This window comes from Phalangium opilio, unplaced genomic scaffold, assembly GCF_054372755.1.
Source record: "Phalangium opilio isolate 3A_F unplaced genomic scaffold, DU_Popi_V2 ptg000037l_1, whole genome shotgun sequence".
NCBI lineage: Eukaryota > Metazoa > Arthropoda > Arachnida > Opiliones > Phalangiidae > Phalangium > Phalangium opilio.
In genome coordinates this window covers 2,093,624-2,117,899 of record NW_028324160.1, presented here as the reverse complement: position 1 = coordinate 2,117,899, position 24,276 = coordinate 2,093,624, and the positions used below count along the sequence as shown (strand labels likewise).

Genomic DNA, 24,276 nt, shown 5'->3' with positions numbered 1-24,276 from the left:
GGGTTTGTTTGTTTACGATTAGCTTAATTACTCGACCACTGTTTGTCGTAGCCCTAATTCTTGGTATGGCTAGATGAAGGACAAATTGGTCTATAACATACTCAAAGGACATCCCCGTATCTCCAGTAGAAACAGAGTTACGAGCCTGCAAAGTTTATTTTCGAAAATCAAAAGTAACCTTCTAACAATAAGTGAGACAAAAAATAAGTTGACGACGATATTGCGGTAGCCTCAAGTTTAAAGTATCCTTGTATGGGGAGCAAAGAGTACTATAACATATCCAAAGGAGATCCCAGTATCTCTTGTAGAACAAGAGTTATGAGCCTACAAAGTTTAGTGCAAAAATCATAAGTACCATAATAAAAATAAGTGAGACGATACAAAAGTTGACGAACATTTTGCTTAATATCTCGGACCCTGTTTGTCCTAGCTCAATGTTTTTAGTATGGTTAGATGGGGGACAATTTGGACTATAACATATCCTAAGGACATCCCCGTATCTCTACTAGACACAGAGTTATGGGCCTGCAAAGTATAGTCTAATGCATTTCCTATGGAGGGGTTTGTTTGTTTAAATTAGCTTAATTACTCGACTACTGTTTGTCGTAGCTCAATGTTTTTAGTATGGTTAGATGGGGGACAAATTGGACTATAACATACTCAAAGGACATCCCCGTATCTCCAGTAGAAACAGAGTTACGAGCCTGCAAAGTATAGTCTAATGCATTTTCTATGGAGGGGTTTGTTTGTTCACGTATTGCTTAATTACTTGACCCTGTTCTTTCGATTAAAAATAATAACATATCTTTAGTGTAGCGGTTATCGCATCCGCCTCACTCCCGGAAGGCCACAGGTTCGAAACCGCGAAGTTTTTTTTTGCTTGGAACATGCAAAGACCTTTATAATTATCCGAACATTTGTGTCAAGGTCACATTATTTACATCCCCGTATCTCTGGTAGAACCAGAGTTACGAGCCTCCAGAATTTAGTCTAATGTATTTCCTATGAAGGGGTTTGTTTGTTTACGATTAGCTTAATTACTCGACTACTGTTTGTCGTAGCCCTAATTCTTAGTATGGCTAGATGGGGGACAAATTGGTCTATAACATACTCAAAGGACATCCCCGTATCTTCAGTAGAAACAGAGTTACGAGCCTGCAAAGTTTATTTTCAAAAATCAAAAGTAACCTTCTAACAATAAGTGAGACAAAAAAAAGTTGACGACGATATTGAGGTAGCCTCAAGTTTAAAGTATCCTTGTATGGGGAGCAAAGAGTACTAAAACACATCCGAAGGAGATCCCAGTATCTCTTGTAGAACAAGAGTTATGAGCCTCCAAAATTTAGTGCAAAAATCATAAGTAACATAATAAAAATAAGTGAGACGATACCAAAGTTGACGAACATTTTGCTTAATATCTCGGCCCTTGTTTGTCGTAGCTCAATGTTTTTAGTATGGTTAGATGGGGGACAAATTGGACTATAACATACTCAAAGGACATCCCCGTATCTCCAGTAGAAACAGAGTTACGAGCCTGCAAAATATAGTCTAATGCATTTTCTATGGAGGGGTTTGTTTGTTCACGTATTGCTTAATTACTTGACCCTGTTTTTTCGATTAAAAATAATAACAAATCTTTGGTGTAGCGGTTATCGCATCCGCCTCACTCCCGGAAGGCCACAGGTTCGAACCGCGAAGTTTTTTTTTATTGGAACATGCAAATTTCTTTATAATTATCCGAACATTTGTGTCAAGGTCACATTATTTACATCCCCGTATCTCTAGTAGAACCAGAGTTACGAGCCTGCAAAGTATAGTCTAATGCATTTTCTATGGAGGGGTTTGTTTGTTCACGTATTGCTTAATTACTTGACCCTGTTCTTTCGATTAAAAATAATAACATATCTTTAGTGTAGCGGTTATCGCATCCGCCTCACTCCCGGAAGGCCACAGGTTCGAAACCGCGAAGTTTTTTTTTGCTTGGAACATGCAAAGACCTTTATAATTATCCGAACATTTGTGTCAAGGTCACATTATTTACATCCCCGTATCTCTGGTAGAACCAGAGTTACGAGCCTCCAGAATTTAGTCTAATGTATTTCCTATGAAGGGGTTTGTTTGTTTACGATTAGCTTAATTACTCGACTACTGTTTGTCGTAGCCCTAATTCTTAGTATGGCTAGATGGGGGACAAATTGGTCTATAACATACTCAAAGGACATCCCCGTATCTTCAGTAGAAACAGAGTTACGAGCCTGCAAAGTTTATTTTCAAAAATCAAAAGTAACCTTCTAACAATAAGTGAGACAAAAAAAAGTTGACGACGATATTGAGGTAGCCTCAAGTTTAAAGTATCCTTGTATGGGGAGCAAAGAGTACTAAAACACATCCAAAGGAGATCCCAGTATCTCTTGTAGAACAAGAGTTATGAGCCTCCAAAATTTAGTGCAAAAATCATAAGTAACATAATAAAAATAAGTGAGACGATACCAAAGTTGACGAACATTTTGCTTAATATCTCGGCCCTTGTTTGTCGTAGCTCAATGTTTTTAGTATGGTTAGATGGGGGACAAATTGGACTATAACATACTCAAAGGACATCCCCGTATCTCCAGTAGAAACAGAGTTACGAGCCTGCAAAATATAGTCTAATGCATTTTCTATGGAGGGGTTTGTTTGTTCACGTATTGCTTAATTACTTGACCCTTGTCGTATCCATAAAAAACTCTACTGCCGCTTTATTAAAAAACCCGACTCATCTACTATTTAGTTTTTTAGTCTAATTTACATTGTATAAATATCGGGTATTCCTTTTGTACACCACGCATTCACGGGTTAAACTTCTATTGTAAAGTTCTTATAATGACTAGCTGTTATTCAGTAATAAAGTATATTTAGCTTAAATCTCACTCGCAGTTACTTACATTCAACTACACAACAATGGCGACGGAGGCGAGATAGAGATTCTACTACATTAGCTATTCATACGTCACTACCTTTGCGTCACCGTTACTACTATTGCTGCTATCGACATCACTACAGCCATGGCGTTACCCGCCAATACGTCTACTTCTACCAGGGGAATCATTACGGGACATTTCGAGCCTTACGACAACATCGAACCATGGTGCCATTACGCTGAACGAATAGACCTCTACCTTAAGGCAAACGATATCACCAATGCAGACAAGAAGGTAGCAATTTTCCTGACACTACTCGGATCACATACTTACGCCCTGCTACGAAGCCTCGTGAGTCCGGCAAAACCTGCAGACAAGACATACGATGAACTGGTACTCCTGCTTACGACTCATTTCAACCCACCACCATCGGAAATTACAGAACGCATCCGATTTTCGAAGAGAGACCGCGCTCCTGGCGAATCGGTTTCCGCGTACATAGCGCACCTGCGTAAACTAGCCGAACATTGCAAGTTTGGAGCCAATCTAGAGACGATGCTCAAGGACCGCCTGGTGGCGGGAATACAAAATCAAGCCGTCCAAGCCCGATTCATTACCGAGCCACCACAGGATTTGACTCTAAAAAGAGCCATCGACATAGCCCTGAATATGGAGTCTGCAGCAAGGCACCTGAACGACATAAACGGAAGTACCTCAGGAGTCAAGGGTTCGGATGAACTTCACCGGTTGTCTACCAAAAGCGACAATAACCATTCCCGACGTCCGCTGAAGCCCACAAAACACAAACTTGCCCGTCTACCTCCAAACCTATGCTACAGATGTGGAGACGTAAACCATAAGGCAAACACCTGCAAATACTCAACGGCCGTTTGCAACTATTGCAAGAAGACGGGACACCTGGAAAAAGTTTGCTTATCTGCCAAGAACGATGGTCAAGGTCCAGCCAATACTACGCGTCGTACAAAGAACAAGACTAACAGAGTTCATTTTCTACGAGACGCACAACTATCCACTAACGCTGCAACAACTTCGACATTACCGCCCAGCACAACTACACTGGAATACGACATTTTCCAGCTCTCAGCAGAAGATACGCCTACCTTACAACCTGCTCCAAGGCCATACTTGTACGATTTCCTGGTCAATGGAGTGAAGACTCAAATGGAACACGATTCCGGAGCATCCTACTCCGTCATTTCGGCTTCAACGTACGCAGAACTTAAACAACGAACCGAAATGCCTGAGCTTCAACCAACAACCACAGCCTTAAAGGCTTACAATGGAATGCCAGTGGCCACGAAGGGTTTCATCGAAGTCACCGCAAAGTTGCAAGACGTCACCGCCAAACTACCTCTCATAGTAGTTACTCAACCGCTACCTAGCCTTTGCGGGAGAAATTGGATCGATGCATTCAACTTGGCACCACCAGTTATAAAACAACAAGTCTTCATCGACAACGTTACGTCCACTTCACGGACAGACAAAATCCTCAAGCAACACGAGTCTCTGTTTTCACCAGGACTCGGTTTGATGAAAGGCGTGCAAGTTCACCTACACCAAAGACCCGATTATGTCCACAGAATCTTCAAGCCCAGACCAGTACCTTTTGCCGTCAGGGACCTAGTCGATGAAGAGTTGGAAAGACTATTAAAAGCGGGAATCATCGAACCAGTTAAAACTGCTAAATCAGCAGCTCCGATCGTTCCGGTACTCAAGGCCAGCAAGAAAATAAGAATTTGCGGCGATTTCAAACTAACAGCAAACAAGGCTACGTTAACCGAACAGTACCCTTTACCGAAGATCAACGAAATTTTCTCCACTCTCAACGGCGGAAAGAAGTTTACTAAGCTTGATCTTCGGGACGCGTATAACCAGCTAGAACTGGACGAAGAGTCAAGAAATCTGGTCGTGATCACCACACAGAAGGGACTATTTCGTTACCGACGACTACCCTTCGGCGTGTCTTCAGCTCCAGCGGTTTTTCAACGAGAAATCGAGCGTCTACTGGCCAATATTCCCAATGTCGCAATCTTTCAAGACGATCTTCTGATTACTGGACCAAACGATGAAGAGCACTTCAAAAACTTGGAAACAGTCCTATCTCGACTAGAAGAAGCTGGATTGAAGCTGAGACGAGAAAAATGCGTTTTCCTTACGAATTCTGTCGAATATCTTGGACACTTGTTGGACGAAAGGGGTCTCTCACCTTCTGAGAAGAACTTAAGACCTATCCTGGAAGCCCCCGAGCCAACAAACGTAATGGAGCTGAAATCCTTCTTGGGACTAATAACCTACTATTTCAAGTTCGTGCCAAATATGTCGGACCTGCTCAACCCTCTGTACAAACTTACCAGAAAGGAGCAACCTTGGATATGGGACAAAGAAACCAATGAAGCTTTCGTCAAGGCCAAAGGAATACTAGCCTCATCCACGGTGCTAGTACATTACGATCCAACAAAGCCACTAGTCCTTGCCTGCGATGCCTCTCCTGTAGGACTCGGTGCAGTCCTGTCGCATGTTGAAGCCGACAAGTCCGACCGTCCAATTGTCTTCGCATCGAGAACGCTGTCTTCCGCCGAAAGAAACTACAGCCAAATTGAAAAGGAAGCCTTATCCTTGGTCTTCGGCGTAACTCGTTTCCGGGAATACTTACTCGGACGACGTTTCACATTGCTTACGGACCACAGCCCTTTGGCAATTCTACTAGCGGACAACAAGCAAACACCAACAACAACTGCAGCACGTATACAACGTTGGGCTATCACCTTGGCAGCCTACGATTATGAAATCAAATATCGGCCTGGTAGTCAAAACGGTAACGCGGACGCTATGAGTAGATTACCCTTGCCGGACACTTGCGAAACAACTCCGCAACCAATGGAATACGTCATGCTACTCGACGACGCAAATTCCGGTCCAATCACCATCAAGGACATAAGAACAACGTTGGAAACAGACGACACTACCAAGCAACTACTGGACTTCATCAAAAATGGCTGGCCAAAGAATGTTCCGGACCATCTGAAGCTCTTCAGTTCACGAAGAAACGAGCTTACAGCCGTTTCTGGAATAATACTATGGCACAATCGAACGTACATTCCTGAGCGATACCGTCAGAAAGTACTGGAAGAGCTCCACGAAGGACATTTAGGCATGACCAAGACGAAACGATTAGCCAGAACTACCGTCTGGTGGCCAAACATCGATCAAGAAATTGAGAACTTGGTTTCAAATTGTCACGCCTGTCAGCAAAACCATCCAATGCCCAAAAACGTCACTACTCATTGGCCAAAAACTTCTGCTCCAATGGAACGAGTCCACATCGATTACCTCGGACCCGTCGATAAGAAAATGATACTGGTTTTCATCGACTCATACTCCAACTGGATAGAAGCGGTTTCAACAGAATCGACCACGTCCTCAACCACCATAGACATTCTGAGGGATATCTTCGCTCGCTACGGATTGCCGAAATGCCTCGTTTCAGACAACGGTACCAACTTCACTAGCGAAGAATTCAGACAGTTCACCAGCCAAAACGGTATAAAACACTTGACCACAGCGCCGTACCAACCATCCTCAAACGGACACGCAGAAAGAGCAGTCGCTACGGTCAAACACGGTCTTGCCAAGCTGACAGAAGGCTCCATGAAGACTCGCTTGGCGAAAATCTTGTTTGCCCATCGAAAATCACCCAACGAGGAAGGGAAGACGCCATCCTTCCTTTTCCTACATAGAGAGCTGCGTAGCCGTCTGGATTTGCTGAAACCTGTTCCTGCAACTGCAACCACTCCAGTACAGCAAGAGAAATTCGCAGTCAACAGGAAATTCCGTTCAGGTCAAGAAGTATGGGCGAAGAACTACGGACAGGGACCAAGTTGGTTCGAAGGATCTGTTTTGGGACCTATCGGCAGAGTCATGCTATCTGTTGCGACACCACTTGGAAACATACGCAGACACGTCAATCAAATAAGACCACGAGTTCCAAATGTTCCTACATCGTCCCTTACCAGCATCGGAGATTCTCCAGAAGCACAACCTCTGATCACGCTGCCACAACATTGGGAACCGGCGCCATCCTCGTCAGCAATCATACCGGCTATTTCCGTACCAACAAACCAAGCGGAGCAAGACACAAACTCTACGCTAAGAAGATCCTCAAGAACTACCAAAGCACCTGATCGCTTAACGTATTACCAGAAGTGACAGAAATTAAAACGGAGAGGGAAGTGTCGTATCCATAAAAAACTCTACTGCCGCTTTATTAAAAAACCCGACTCATCTACTATTTAGTTTTTTAGTCTAATTTACATTGTATAAATATCGGGTATTCCTTTTGTACACCACGCATTCACGGGTTAAACTTCTATTGTAAAGTTCTTATAATGACTAGCTGTTATTCAGTAATAAAGTATATTTAGCTTAAATCTCACTCGCAGTTACTTACATTCAACTACACAACAACCCTGTTCTTTCGATTAAAAATAATAACATATCTTTGGTCTAGCGGTTATCGCATTCGCCTCACTCCAAGAAGGCCACAGGTTCGAAACCGCGAAGTTTTTTTTTATTGGAACATGCAAATTTCTTTATAATTATCCGAACATTTGTGTCAAGGTCACATTATTTACATCCCCGTATCTCTAGTAGAACCAGAGTTACGAGCCTCCAAAATTTAGTCTAATGTATTTCCTATGAAGGGGTTTGTTTGTTTACGATTAGCTTAATTACTCGACTACTGTTTGTCGTAGCCCTAATTCTTAGTATGGCTAGATGGGGGACAAATTGGTCTATAACATACTCAAAGGACATCCCCGTATCTCCAGTAGAAACAGAGTTACGAGCCTGCAAAGTTTATTTTCAAAAATCAAAAGTAACCTTCTAACAATAAGTGAGACAAAAAATAAGTTGACCACGATATTGAGGTAGCCTCAAGTTTAAAGCATCCTTGTATGGGGAGCAAAGAGTACTATAACATATCCAAAGGAGATCCCAGTATCTCTTGTAGAACAAGAGTTATGAGCCTCCAAAGTTTAGTGCAAAAATCATAAGTAACATAATAAAAATAAGTGAGACGATACCAAAGTTGACGAACATTTTGCTTAATATCTCGGCCCCTGTTTGTCGTAGCTCAATGTTTTTAGTATGGTTAGATGACAGACAAATTGGACTAAAACATACTCAAAGGACATCCCCGTATCTCCAGTAGAAACAGAGTTACGAGCCTGCAAAGTATAGTCTAATGCATTTCCTATGGAGGGGTTGTTTTTTTACGTTTAACTTAATTACTCGGCCCCTGTTTGTCGTAGCCCAACGTCTTTACTATGGTTAGATGGGGGACAATTTGGACTATAACATATCCTAGGGACATCCCCGTATCTCTAGTTGACACAGAGTTATGGGCCTGCAAAGTATAGTCTAATGCATTTCCTATGGACGGCATGTTTGTTTACGTTTAGCTTAATTACTCGGCCCCTGTTTGTCGTAGCTCAATGTTTTTAGTATGGTTAGATGGGGGACAATTTCGACTATATCATATCCTAAGGACATCCCCGTATCTAGTAGACACAGAGTTATGGGCCTGCAAAGTATAGTCTAATGCATTTCCTATGGACGGGTTGTTTGTTTACGTTTAGCTTAATTACTCGGCCCCTGTTTGTCGTAGCTCAATGTTTTTAGTATGGTTAGATGGGGGACAATTTGGACTATAACATATCCTAAGGACATCCCCGTATCTCTAGTAGACACAGAGTTATGGGCCTGCAAAATATAGTCTACTGCATTTCCTATGGACGGGTTGTTTGTTTACGTTTAGCTTAATTACTCGGCCCCTGTTGGTCGTAGCTCAATATTTTTATTATGGTTAGATGGGGGACAAATTGGACTATAACATACTCAAAGGACATCCCCGTATCTCCAGTAGAAACAGAGTTACGAGCCTGCAAAGTATAGTCTAATGCATTTTCTATGGAGGGGTTTTTTTGTTCACGTATTGCTTAATTACTTGACCCTGTTCATTCGATTAATAATAATAACATATCTTTAGTGTAGCGGTTATCGCATCCGCCTCACTCCCGGAAAGCCACAGGTTCAAAACCGCGAAGTTTTTTTTTATAATTATCCGAACATTTGTGTCAAGGTCACATTATTTACATCCCCGTATCTCTGGTAGAACCAGAGTTACGAGCCTCCAGAATTTTGACTTTTTACGCTACATCTGAGACCACACAATACCTCTTCCGGGCGGGCTCGAACCACGAACCTTTCGATTAACAGCTGAACGCGCTAACCATTGCGCCACGGAAGCCCAAAAGTTAAATGTTCGTCAGGTGTTGTGGAAAAACTCTGACATTTTACGTTACATCTGAGACGTCACAACACCGCTCCCGGGAGGGCTCGAACCACCAACCTTTCGGTTAACAGCTGAACGCGCTGACCATTGCGCCACTGAAGCCCAAAAATTAAATTTTCGTCAGGTATTGAGGTAAAACCTTGACTTTTTACTTCACATCTGAGACCTCACAACACCGCTCCCGGATGGGCTCGAACCACCAACCTTTCGGTTAACAGCCGAACGCGCTAACCATTCGCCACGGACGCCCAAAAATTAAATGGTCGTCAGGTATTGTGGAAAAACTTTGGCTATTTACGTTACATTTGAGATCCAAAAACACCGCTCCCGGGTGGGCACGAACCACCAACCTATTGGTTAACAGCCGAACGCGCTAACCATTGAGCCAAGGAAGATCAGAAATTAAATGGTTGTCACGTATTGTGGAAAAGTTTTGACTTTTAACGCAAGATCTGAGACCCCACAACACCTCTTCCGGGTGGGCTCGAACCACCAACCTTTCGATTAAGAGCTGGACGCGCTAATTACTGCGCCACGGAAGCCCAAAAATTAAATGTTCGTCAGGTATTGTGGAAAAGTTACGACTTTTCTCGCTACATCTGAGACGACACAACACCGCTCCCGGGAGGACTCGAACCACCAACCTTTCGGTTAACAGCTGAACGCGCTGACCATTGCGCCACTGAAGCCCAAAAATTAAATTTTCGTCAGGTATTGAGGTAAAACTTTGACTTTTTACTTCACATCCGAGACCTCACAACAGCGCTCCCGGATGGGCTCGAACCACCAACCTTTCGATTTACAGCCGAACGCGCTAACCATTGAGCCACGGAAGCTCAGAAAATAAATGGTTATCACGTATTATGGAAAAAGTTTGACTTTTCACGCTACATCTGAGACCTCACAACACCTCTCCCGGGTGGGCTCGAACCACCAACCTTTCGATTAACAGCTGAACGCGCTAACCATTGCGCCACGGAAGCCCAAATATTAAATGCTCGTCAGGTATTGTGGAAAAACTCTGACATTTTACGTTACATCTGAGACGTCACAACACCGCTCCCGGGAGGGCACGAACCACCAACCTTTCGGTTAAAAGCCGAACGCGCTAACCATTCGCCACGGACGCCCAAAAATTAAATGTTCGTCAGGTATTGTGGAAAAACTCTGACATTTTACGTTATATCTGAGACGACACAACACCGCTCCCGGGAGGGCTCGAACCACCAACCTTTCGATTAACAGCTGAACGCGCTAACCATTGCGCCACGGAAGCCCAAATATTAAATGCTCGTCAGGTATTGTGGAAAAACTCTGACATTTTACGTTACATCTGAGACGTCACAACACCGCTCCCGGGAGGGCTCGAACCACCAACCTTTCGGTTAACAGCCGAACCCGCTAACCATTCGCCACGGACGCCCAAAAATTAAATGTTCGTCAGGTATTGTGGAAAAACTCTGACATTTTACTTCACATCTGAGGCCTCACAACACCGCTCCCGGATGGGCTCGAACCACCAACCTTTCGGTTAACAGCCGAACGCGCTAACCATTCGCCACGGACGCCCAAAAATTAAATGGTCGTCAGGTATTGTGGAAAAACTTTGGCTATTTATGTTACATTTGAGATCCAAAAACACCGCTCCCGGGTGGGCTCGAACCACCAACCAATTGGTTAACAGCCGAACGCGCTAACCATTGAGCCACAGAAGCTCAGAAATTAAATGGTTGTTAGGTTTTGTGGATAAGTTATGACTTTTTACGTTACATCTGAGACCCTACAACACTTCTCCCAGGTGGGCTCGAACCACCATCCTTTCGGTTAACAGCCGAACGCGCTAACCATTGCGCCAAGGAAGCCCAAAAATTAAATGGTAGTCAGGTATTGTGGAAAAACTTTGGTTTTCTACGTTACATTTGAGATCCCACAACACCGCTCCCGGGTGGGCTCGAACCACCAACCTTTCGATTATCAGCTGGACGCGCTAATTATTGCGCCACGGAAGCCCAAAAATTAAAAGTTCGTCAGGTATTGTGGAAAAACTCTGACATTTTACGTAACATCTGAGACGTCACAACACCGCTCCCGGATGGGCTTGAACCACCAACCTTTCGGTTAACAGCCGAACGCGCTAACCATTGCGCCACGGACGCCCAAAAAAAAATGGTCGTCAGGTATTGTGGAAAAACTTTGGCTTTTTACGTTACATTAGAGATCCCACAACACCGCTCCCGGGTGGGCTCGAACCACCAACCTTTCGGTTAACAGCCGAACGCGCTAACCATTGCGCAACGGAGGCCAAATATTAAATGGTCGTCAGGTATTGAGGTAAAACTTTGACTTTTTACTTCACATCTGAGACCTCACAACACCGCTCCCGGATGGGCTCGAACCACCAACCTATTGGTTAACAGCCGAACGCGCTCACCATTGAGCCACGGAAGCTCAGAAATTAAATGGTTGTCACGTATTGTGGAAAAGTTTTGACTTTTTACGCTACATCTGAGACCCCACAACACCTCTCCCGGGTGGGCTCGAACCTTCAAAATTTCGATTAACAGCTGAACGCGCTAATCATTGCGCCACGGAAGCCCAAAAATTAAATGTTCGTCAGGTATGGTGGAAAAACTCTGACATTTTACGTTACACCTGAGACCTCACAACACCGCTCCCGCATGGGCTCGAACCACCAACCTATTGGTTAACAGCCGAACGCGCTAACCATTGCGCCACGGAAGCCCAAAAATTCAATGGTCGTCAGGTGTTGTGGAAAAAACCTTGACATTTTACGTCACATCTGAGACCTCACAACACCGCTCCCGGATGGGCTCGAACCATCAACCTATTTGTTATCAGCCGAACGCGCTAACCTTTGAGCCACGGAAGCTCAGAAATCAAATGGTTGTCAGGTATCGTGGATAAGTTATGACTTTTTACGTTACATCTGAGACCCTACAACACCTCTTCCGGTTGGGCTCGAACCACCAACCTTTCGGTTAACAGCCGAACGCGCTAACCATTGCGCCAAGGAAGCCCAAAAATTTAATGGTCGTCAGGTATTGTGGCAAAACTTTGGCTTTCTACGTTACATTTGAGATCCCACACCACCGCTCCCGGGTGGGCTCGAACCACCAACCTATTGGTTAACAGCCGAACGCGCTAACCATTGAGCCACGGAAGCTCAGAAATTAAATGGTTGTCACGTATTGTGGATAAGTTTTGACTTTTTACGCTACATCTGAGACCCCACAACACCTCTTCCGGGTGCGCTTGAACCACCAGCCTTTCGATTAACAGCCGAACGCGCTAACCATTGCGCCAAGGAAGCCCAAAAATTAAATGGTAGTCAGGTATTGTGGAAAAACTTTGGTTTTCTACGTTACATTTGAGATCCCACAACACCGCTCCCGGGTGGGCTCGAACCACCAACCTTTCGGTTAACAGCCGAACCCGCTAACCATTCGCCACGGACGCCCAAAAATTAAATGTTCGTCAGGTATTGTGGAAAAACTCTGACATTTTACTTCACATCTGAGGCCTCACAACACCGCTCCCGGATGGGCTCGAACCACCAACCTTTCGGTTAACAGCCGAACGCGCTAACCATTCGCCACGGACGCCCAAAAATTAAATGGTCGTCAGGTATTGTGGAAAAACTTTGGCTATTTATGTTACATTTGAGATCCAAAAACACCGCTCCCGGGTGGGCTCGAACCACCAACCAATTGGTTAACAGCCGAACGCGCTAACCATTGAGCCACAGAAGCTCAGAAATTAAATGGTTGTTAGGTTTTGTGGATAAGTTATGACTTTTTACGTTACATCTGAGACCCTACAACACTTCTCCCAGGTGGGCTCGAACCACCATCCTTTCGGTTAACAGCCGAACGCGCTAACCATTGCGCCAAGGAAGCCCAAAAATTAAATGGTAGTCAGGTATTGTGGAAAAACTTTGGTTTTCTACGTTACATTTGAGATCCCACAACACCGCTCCCGGGTGGGCTCGAACCACCAACCTTTCGATTAACAGCTGGACGCGCTAATTATTGCGCCACGGAAGCCCAAAAATTAAAAGTTCGTCAGGTATTGTGGAAAAACTCTGACATTTTACGTAACATCTGAGACGTCACAACACCGCTCCCGGATGGGCTCGAACCACCAACCTTTCGGTTAACAGCCGAACGCGCTAACCATTGCGCCACGGACGCCCAAAAAAAATGGTCGTCAGGTATTGTGGAAAAACTTTGGCTTTTTACGTTACATTAGAGATCCCACAACACCGCTCCCGGGTGGGCTCGAACCACCAACCTTTCGGTTAACAGCCGAACGCGCTAACCATTGCGCAACGGAGGCCAAATAATAAATGGTCGTCAGGTATTGAGGTAAAACTTTGACTTTTTACTTCACATCTGAGACCTCACAACACCGCTCCCGGATGGGCTCGAACCACCAACCTATTGGTTAACAGCCGAACGCGCTCACCATTGAGCCACGGAAGCTCAGAAATTAAATGGTTGTCACGTATTGTGGAAAAGTTTTGACTTTTTACGCTACATCTGAGACCCCACAACACCTCTCCCGGGTGGGCTCGAACCTTCAAAATTTCGATTAACAGCTGAACGCGCTAATCATTGCGCCACGGAAGCCCAAAAATTAAATGTTCGTCAGGTATGGTGGAAAAACTCTGACATTTTACGTTACACCTGAGACCTCACAACACCGCTCCCGCATGGGCTCGAACCACCAACCTATTGGTTAACAGCCGAACGCGCTAACCATTGCGCCACGGAAGCCCAAAAATTAAATGGTCGTCAGGTGTTGTGGAAAAAACCTTGACATTTTACGTCACATCTGAGACCTCACAACACCGCTCCCGGATGGGCTCGAACCATCAACCTATTTGTTATCAGCCGAACGCGCTAACCTTTGAGCCAAGGAAGCTCAGAAATCAAATGGTTGTCAGGTATCGTGGATAAGTTATGACTTTTTACGTTACATCTGAGACCCTACAACACCTCTTCCGGTTGGGCTCGAACCACCAACCTTTCGGTTAACAGCCGAACGCGCTAACCATTGCGCCAAGGAAGCCCAAAAATTTAATGGTCGTCAGGTATTGTGGCAAAACTTTGGCTTTCTACGTTACATTTGAGATCCCACACCACCGCTCCCGGGTGGGCTCGAACCACCAACCTATTGGTTAACAGCCGAACGCGCTAACCATTGAGCCACGGAAGCTCAGAAATTAAATGGTTGTCACGTATTGTGGATAAGTTTTGACTTTTTACGCTACATCTGAGACCCCACAACACCTCTTCCGGGTGCGCTTGAACCACCAGCCTTTCGATTAACAGCCGAACGCGCTAACCATTGCGCCAAGGAAGCCCAAAAATTAAATGGTAGTCAGGTATTGTGGAAAAACTTTGGTTTTCTACGTTACATTTGAGATCCCACAACACCGCTCCCGGGTGGGCTCGAACCACCAACCTTTCGATTAACAGCTGGACGCGCTAATAATTGCGCCACGGAAGCCCAAAAATTAAATGTTCGTCAGGTATTGTGGAAAAACTCTGACATTTTACGTTACATCTGAGACGTCACAACACCGCTCCCGGATGGGCTCGAACCACCAACCTATTGGTTAACAGCCGAACGCGCTAACCATTGCGCCACGGAAGCCCAAAATTCAAATGGTCGTCAGGTGTTGTGGAAAAAACCTTGACTTTTTACGTCACATCTGAGACGTCACAACACCGCTCCCGGATGGGCTCGAACCACACACCTATTGGTTAACAGCCGAACGCGCTAACCTTTGAGCCACGGAAGCTCAGAAATTAAATGGTTGTCAGGTATTGTAGATAAGTTATGACTTTTTACGTTACATCTGAGACCCTACAACACCTCTTCCGGTTGGGCTCGAACCTTCAACCTTTCGATTAACAGCTGAACGCGCTAATCATTGCGCCACGGAAGCCCAAAAATTAAATGGTCGTCAGGTATTGTGGAAAAACTTTGGCTTTCTACGTTACGTTTGAGATCCCACAACACCGCGCCCGGGAGGGCTCGAACCACCAACCTATTGGTTAACAGCCGAACGCCCTAACCATTGCGCCACGGAAGCCCAAAAATTAAATGATCGTCAGGTATTGTGGAAAAACTTTGGCTTTCTACGTTACATTTGAGATCCCACAACGCCGCTCCCGGGTGGGCTTGAACCACTAACCTATTGGTTAACAGCCGAACGCGCTAACCATTGAGCCACGGAGGCTCAGAAATTAAATGGTTGTCACGTATTGTAGATAAGTTATGACTTTTTACGTTACATCTGAGACCCTACAACACCTCTTCCGGTTGGGCTCGAACCACCAACCTTTCGGTTAACAGCCGAACGCACTAACAATTGCGCCAAGAAGGCCCAAAAATTTAATGGTCGTCAGGTATTGTGGCAAAACTTTGGCTTTCTACGTTACATATGAGATCCCACAACACCGCTCCCGGGTGGGCTCGAACCACCACCCTATTGGTTAAAAGCTGAACGCGCTAACCATTGCGCCACGGAAGCCCAAAGATTAAATGCTCGTCAGGTATTGTGGATAAGTTATGACTTATTACGTTACATCTGAGACCCTACAACACCTCTCCCGGTTGGGCTCGAACCACCAACCTTTCGGTTAACAGCCGAACGCGCTAACCGTTGCGCCAAGGAAGCCCAAGAATTAAATGTTCGTCAGGTATTGTGGAAAAAACCTTGACTTTTTACGTCACTTCTGAGACCTCACAACACCGCTCCCGGATGGGCTCGAACCACCAACCTATTGGTTAACAGCCGAACGCGCTAACCATTGAGCCACGGAAGCTCAGAAATTAAATGGTCGTCACGTATTGTGGAAAAACTTTGGCTTTCTACGTTACATTTGAGATCCCACAACACCGTTCCCGGGTGGGCTCGAAAAACCAACCTATTGGTTAACAGCCGAACGCGTTAACCATTGCGCCACGGAAGCCCAAAAATTAAATGTTCGTCAGGTATTGTGGAAAAACTCTGACATTTTACGTTACATCTGAGACGTCACAACACCGCTCCCGGATGGGCTTGAACCACCAACCTTTCGGTTAACAGCTGAACGCGCTGACCATTGCGCCACGGAAGCCCAAAAATTAAATGTTCGTCAGGTATTGTGGAAAAACTCTGACATTTTACGTTACATCTGAGACCTCACAACACCGCTACCGGATGGGCTCGAACCACCAACCTATTGGTTAACAGCCGAACGCGCTAACCATTGCGCCACGGAAGCCCAAAATTCAAATGGTCGTCAGGTGTTGTGGAAAAAACCTTGACTTTTTACGTCACATCTGAGACGTCTCAACACCGCTCCCGGATGGGCTCGAACCACACACCTATTGGTTAACAGCCGAACGCGCTAACCTTTGAGCCACGGAAGCTCAGAAATTAAATGGTTGTCAGGTATTGTAGATAAGTTATGACTTTTTACGTTACATCTGAGACCCTACAACACCTCTTCCGGTTGGGCTCGAACCTTCAACCTTTCGATTAACAGCTGAACGCGCTAATCATTGCGCCACGGAAGCCCAAAAATTAAATGGTCGTCAGGTATTGTGGAAAAACTTTGGCTTTCTACGTTACGTTTGAGATCCCACAACACCGCGCCCGGGAGGGCTCGAACCACCAACCTATTGGTTAACAGCCGAACGCCCTAACCATTGCGCCACGGAAGCCCAAAAATTAAATGATCGTCAGGTATTGTGGAAAAACTTTGGCTTTCTACGTTAAATTTGAGATCCCACAACGCCGCTCCCGGGTGGGCTTGAACCACTAACCTATTGGTTAACAGCCGAACGCGCTAACCATTGAGCCACGGAGGCTCAGAAATTAAATGGTTGTCACGTATTGTAGATAAGTTATGACTTTTTACGTTACATCTGAGACCCTACAACACCTCTTCCGGTTAGGCTCGAACCACCAACCTTTCGGTTAACAGCCGAACGCACTAACAATTGCGCCAAGAAGGCCCAAAAATTTAATGGTCGTCAGGTATTGTGGCAAAACTTTGGCTTTCTACGTTACATATGAGATCCCACAACACCGCTCCCGGGTGGGCTCGAACCACCACCCTATTGGTTAAAAGCTGAACGCGCTAACCATTGCGCCACGGAAGCCCAAAGATTAAATGCTCGTCAGGTATTGTGGATAAGTTATGACTTATTACGTTACATCTGAGACCCTACAACACCTCTCCAGGTTGGGCTCGAACCACCAACCTTTCGGTTAACAGCCGAACGCGCTAACCGTTGCGCCAAGGAAGCCCAAGAATTAAATGTTCGTCAGGTATTGTGGAAAAAACCTTGACTTTTTACGTCACTTCTGAGACCTCACAACACCGCTCCCGGATGGGCTCGAACCACCAACCTATTGGTTAACAGCCGAACGCGATAACCATTGAGCCACGGAAGCTCAGAAATTAAATGGTCGTCACGTATTGTGGAAAAACTTTGGCTTTCTACGTTACATTTGAGATCCCACAACACCGCTCCCGGGTGGGCTCGAAAAACCAATCTATTGGTTAACAGCCGAACGCGTTAACCATTGCGCCACGGAAGCCCAAAAATTAAATGGTCGTCAGGTATTGTGGAAAAACTTTGGCTTTCTACGTTACGTTTGAGATCCCACAAGACCGCGCCCGGGAGGGCTCGAACCACCAACCTATTGGTTAACAGCCGAACGCCCTAACCATTGCGCCACGGAAGCCCAAAAATTAAATGATCGTCAGGTATTGTGGAAAAACTTTGGCTTTCTACGTTACATTTGAGATCCCACAACGCCGCTCCCGGGTGGGCTCGAACCACTAACCTATTGGTTAACAGCCGAACGCGCTAACCATTGAGCCACGGAGGCTCAGAAATTAAATGGTTGTCACGTATTGTGGAAACGTTTTGACTTTTTACGCTACATCTGAGACCCCACAACACCTCTCCCGGGTGGGCTCGAACCACCAACCTTTCGATTAACAGCTGAACGCGCTAACCATTGCGCCACGGAAGCCCAAAAATTCAATGTTCGTCAGGTATTGTGGAAAAACTCTGACATTTTATGTTACATCTGAGACGTCACAACACCGCTCCCGGGAGGGCTCAAACCACCAGTCTTTTGAACAGCAGCTGAACGCGCTAACCATTGCGCAACAGAAGCCCAAAAATTAAATGGTCGTCCGGTATTGTGGAAAAACTTTGACTTTTTACGTAACATCTGAGACCTCATAGCACCGCTCCCGGGTGTGCTCGAACCACCAGCCTTTCTGTTAACAGCCGAACGCGCTAACGATTGCGCCACGGAAGCCCAAAAATTAAATGGTCGTCCGGTATTGTGGAAAAACCTTGACTTTGCACGTCACATCTGAAACGTCACAACACCGCTCCCGGATGGGCTCGAACCACCAACCTATTGGTTAACAGGCGAACGCGCTAACCATTGAGCCACGGAAGGTCAGAATTTAAATGGTTGTCACGTATTGCGGAAAAGTTTTGACTTTTTACGCTACATCTGAGACCCCACAACACCTCTCTCGGGTGGGCTCGAACCTTCAACCTTTCGATTAACAGCTGAACGCGCTAATCATTGCGCCACGGAAGCCCAAAAATTAAATGGTCGTCAGGTGCTGTGGAAAAAACCTTGACTTTTTACGTCACATCTGAGACGTCACAACACCGCTCCCGGATGGGCTCGAACCACACACCTATTCGTTAACAGCCGAACGCGCTAACCTTTGAGCCAAGGAAGCCCAAAAATTTAATGGTCGTCAGGTATTGTGGCAAAACTTTGGCTTTCTACGTTACATTTGAGATCCCACACCACCGGTCCCGGGTGGGCTCGAACCACCAACCTATTGGTTAACAGCCGAACGCGCTAACCATTGAGCCACGGAAGCTCAGAAATTAAATGGTTGTCACGTATTGTGGATAGGTTTTGACTTTTTACACTACATCTGAGACCCCACAACACCTCTTCCGGGTGGGCTTGAACCGCCAGCCTTTCGATTAACAGTTGAACGCGCTAATAATTGCGCCACGGAAGCCCAAAAATTAAATGTTCGTCAGGTATTGTGGAAAAACTCTGACATTTTACGTTACATCTGAGACGTCACATTTGAATTTTTGGGCTTCCGTGGCGCAATGGTTAGCGCGATCAGCTGTTAATCGAAAGGTTGGTGGTTCGAGCCCACCCGGGAGAGGTGTTGTGGGGTCTCAGATGTAGCGTAAAAAGTCAAAACGTTTCCACAATACGTGACAACCTTTTAATTTCTGAGCCTCCGTGGCTCAATGGTTAGCGCGTTCGGCTGTTAACCTTAGGTTAGTGGTTCGAGCCCACCCGGGAGCGGCGTTGTGGGATCTCAAATGTAACGTAGAAAGCCAAAGTTTTTCCACAATACCTGACGATCATTTAATTTTTGGGCTTCCGTGGCGCAATGGTTAGGGCGTTCGGCTGTTAACCAATAGGTTGGTGGTTCGAGCCCTCCCGGGCGCGGTGTTGTGGGATCTCAAACGTAACGTAGAAAGCCAAAGTTTTTCCACAATACCTGACGACCATTTAATTTTTGGGCTTCCGTGGCGCAATGGTTAACGCGTTCGGCTGTTAACCAATAGGTTGGTTTTTCGAGCCCACCCGGGAGCGGTGTTGTGGGATCTCAAATGTAACGTAGAAAGCCAAAGTTTTTCCACAATACGTGACGACCATTTAATTTCTGAGCTTCCGTGGCTCAATGGTTAGCGCGTTCGGCTGTTAACCAATAGGTTGGTGGTTCGAGCCCATCCGGGAGCGGTGTTGTGAGGTCTCAGAAGTGACGTAAAAAGTCAAGGTTTTTTCCACAATACCTGACGAACATTTAATTCTTGGGCTTCCTTGGCGCAACGGTTAGCGCGTTCGGCTGTTAACCGAAAGGTTGGTGGTTCGAGCCCAACCGGGAGAGGTGTTGTAGGGTCTCAGATGTAACGTAATAAGTCATAACTTATCCACAATACCTGACAACCATTTAATTTCTGAGCTTCCGTGGCTCAATGGTTAGCGCTTTCGGCTGTTAACCAATAGGTTGGTGGTTCGAGCCCATCCGGGAGCGGTGTTGTGAGGTCTCAGATGTGACGTAAAAAGTCAAGGTTTTTACACAATACCTGACGAGCATTTAATTTTTGGGCTTCCGTGGCGCAATTGTTAGTGCGTTCGGCTGTTAACCGAAAGGTTGGTGGTTCGAGCCCAACCGGTAAGAGGTGTTGTAGGGTCTCAGATGTAACGTAAAAAGTCATAACTTATCTACAATACGTGACAACCATTTAATTTCTGAGCCTCCGTGGCTCAATGGTTAGCGTGTTCGGCTGTTAACCAATAGGTTAGTGGTTCGAGCCCACCCGGGAGCGGCGTTGTGGGATCTCAAATGTAACGTAGAAAGCCAAAGTTTTTCCACAATACCTGACGATCATTTAATTTTTGGGCTTCCGTGGCGCAATGGTTAGGGCGTTCGGCTGTTAACCAATAGGTTGGTGGTTCGAGCCCTCCCGGGCGCGGTGTTGTAGGATCTCAAACGTAACGTAGAAAGCCAAAGTTTTTCCACAATACCTGACGACCATTTAATTTTTGGGCTTCCGTGGCGCAATGATTAGCGCGTTCAGCTGTTAATCGAAAGGTTGAAGGTTCGAGCCCAACCGGAAGAGGTGTTGTAGGGTCTCAGATGTAACGTAAAAAGTCATAACTTATCTACAATACCTGACAACCATTTAATTTCTGAGCTTCCGTGGCTCAAAGGTTAGCGCGTTCGGCTGTTAACCAATAGGTGTGTGGTTCGAGCCCATCCGGGAGCGGTGTTGTGACGTCTCAGATGTGACGTAAAAAGTCAAGGTTTTTTCCACAACACCTGACGACCATTTAAAATTTGGGCTTCCGTGGCGCAATGGTTAGCGCGTTCGGCTGTTAACCAATAGGTTGGTGGTTCGAGCCCATCCGGTAGCGGTGTTGTGAGGTCTCAGATGTAACGTAAAATGTCAGAGTTTTTCCACAATACCTGACGAACATTTAATTTTTGGGCTTCCGTGGCGCAATGATTAGCGCGTTCAGCTGTTAATCGAAAGGTTGAAGGTTCGAGCCCACCCGGGAGAGGTGTTGTAGGGTCTCAGATGTAACGTAAAAAGTCTTAACTTATCTACAATACCTGACAACCATTTAATTTCTGAGCTTCCGTGGCTCAAAGGTTAGCGCGTTCGGCTGTTAACCAATAGGTGTTTGGTTCGAGCCCATCCGGGAGCGGTGTTGTGACGTCTCAGATGTGACGTAAAAAGTCAAGGTTTTTTCCACAACACCTGACGACCATTTAAATTCTGAGCTTCCGTGGCTCAATGGTTAGCGAATTCGGCTGTTAACAAATAGGTTGGTGGTTCGAGCCCACCCGGGAGCGGTGTTTTGGGATCTCAAATGTAACGTTGAAAGCCAAAATTTTTCCACAATACCTGACGACCATTTAATTTTTGGGCTTCCGTGGCGCAATGGTCAGCGCGTTCAGCTGTTAACCGAAAGGTTGGTGGTTCGAGCCCATCCGGGAGCGGTGTTGTGACGTCTCAGATGTAACGTAAAATGTCAGAGTTTTTCCACAATACCTGACGAACATTTAATTTTTGGGCTTCCGTGGCGCAATTATTAGCGCGTTCAACTGTTAATCGAAAGGCTGGTGGTTCAAGCGCACCCGGAAGAGGTGTTGTGGGGTCTCACATGTAGCGTAAAAAGTCAAAACTTATCCACAATACGTGACAACCATTTAATTTCTGAGCTTCCGTGGCTCAATGGTTAGCGCGTTCGGCTGTTAACCAATAGGTTGGTGGTTCGAGCCCACCCGGGAGCGGTGGTGTGGGATCTCAAATGTAACGTAGAAAGCCAAAGTTTTGCCACAATACCTGACGACCATTAAATTTTTGGGCTTCCTTGGCGCAATGGTTAGCATGTTCGGCTGTTAACCGAAAGGTTGGTGGTTCGAGCCCAACCGGAAGAGGTGTTGTAGGGTCTCAGATGTAACGTAAAAAGTCATAACTTATCCACGATACCTGACAACCATTTGATTTCTGAGCTTCCGTGGCTCAAAGGTTAGCGCGTTCGGCTGATAACAAATAGGTTGATGGTTCGAGCCCATCCGGGAGCGGTGTTGTGAGGTCTCAGATGTGACGTAAAAAGTCAAGGTTTTTTCCACAACACCTGACGACCATTTAATTTTTGGGCTTCCGTGGCGCAATGGTTAGCGCGTTCGGCTGTTAACCAATAGGTTGGTGGTTCGAGCCCATCCGGGAGCGGTGTTGTGAGGTCTCAGGTGTAACGTAAAATGTCAGAGTTTTTCCACCATACCTGACGAACATTTAATTTTTGGGCTTCCGTGGCGCAATGATTAGCGCGTTCAGCTGTTAATCGAAATTTTGAAGGTTCGAGCCCACCCGGGAGAGGTGTTGTGGGGTCTCAGATGTAGCGTAAAAAGTCAAAACTTTTCCACAATACGTGACAACCATTTAATTTCTGAGCTTCCGTGGCTCAATGGTGAGCGCGTTCGGCTGTTAACCAATAGGTTGGTGGTTCGAGCCCATCCGGGAGCGGTGTTGTGAGGTCTCAGATGTGAAGTAAAAAGTCAAAGTTTTACCTCAATACCTGACGACCATTTAATATTTGGCCTCCGTTGCGCAATGGTTAGCGCGTTCGGCTGTTAACCGAAAGGTTGGTGGTTCGAGCCCATCCGGGAGCGGTGTTGTGACGTCTCAGATGTTACGTAAAATGTCAGAGTTTTTCCACAATACCTGACGAACATTTAATTTTTGGGCTTCCGTGGCGCAATAATTAGCGCGTCCAGCTGTTAATCGAAAGGTTGGTGGTTCGAGCCCACCCGGGAGCGGTGTTGTGGGATCTCAAATGTAACGTAGAAAACCAAAGTTTTTCCATAATACCTGACTACCATTTAATTTTTGGGCTTCCTTGGCGCAATGGTTAGCGCGTTCGGCTGTTAACCGAAAGGATGGTGGTTCGAGCCCACCTGGGAGAAGTGTTGTAGGGTCTCAGATGTAACAAAAAAAGTCATAACTTATCCACAAAACCTAACAACCATTTAATTTCTGAGCTTCTGTGGCTCAATGGTTAGCGCGTTCGGCTGTTAACCAATTGGTTGGTGGTTCGAGCCCACCCGGGAGCGGTGTTTTTGGATCTCAAATGTAACATAAATAGCCAAAGTTTTTCCACAATACCTGACGACCATTTAATTTTTGGGCGTCCGTGGCGAATGGTTAGCGCGTTCGGCTGTTAACCGAAAGGTTGGTGGTTCGAGTTCATCCTAGAGCGGTGTTGTGAGGCCTCAGATGTGAAGTAAAATGTCAGAGTTTTTCCACAATACCTGACGAACATTTAATTTTTGGGCGTCCGTGGCGAATGGTTAGCGGGTTCGGCTGTTAACCGAAAGGTTGGTGGTTCGAGCCCTCCCGGGAGCGGTGTTGTGACGTCTCAGATGTAACGTAAAATGTCAGAGTTTTTCCACAACACCTGACGAACACTTAACTTTTGGGCTTCCGTGGCTCAATGGTGCCTCCAGTCAAAATTCTGGAGGCTCGTAACTCTGGTTCTACCAGAGATACGGGGATGTAAATAATGTGACCTTGACACAAATGTTCGGATAATTATAAAAAAAAAACTTCGCGGTTTTGAACCTGTGGCTTTCCGGGAGTGAGGCGGATGCGATAACCGCTACACTAAAGATATGTTATTATTATTAATCGAATGAACAGGGTCAAGTAATTAAGCAATACGTGAACAAAAAAACCCCTCCATAGAAAATGCATTAGACTATACTTTGCAGGCTCGTAACTCTGTTTCTACTGGAGATACGGGGATGTCCTTTGAGTATGTTATAGTCCAATTTGTCCCCCATCTAACCATATTAAAAACATTGAGCTACGACAAACAGGGGCCGAGTAATTAAG

The 24,276-nt window shown here is 45.7% G+C and overlaps 1 non-coding gene across 1 annotated transcript; it reads right to left on the bottom strand.

Annotated features, from left to right (window-relative positions):
• Positions 1–10,036: 10,036 nt before the first annotated feature.
• Positions 10,037–10,109, bottom strand: TRNAY-GUA (transfer RNA tyrosine (anticodon GUA)). Its single transcript has one exon. It is a non-coding gene; the product is annotated as a tRNA-Tyr (tRNA).
• Between the last annotated feature and the right edge of the window lie 14,167 nt (positions 10,110–24,276).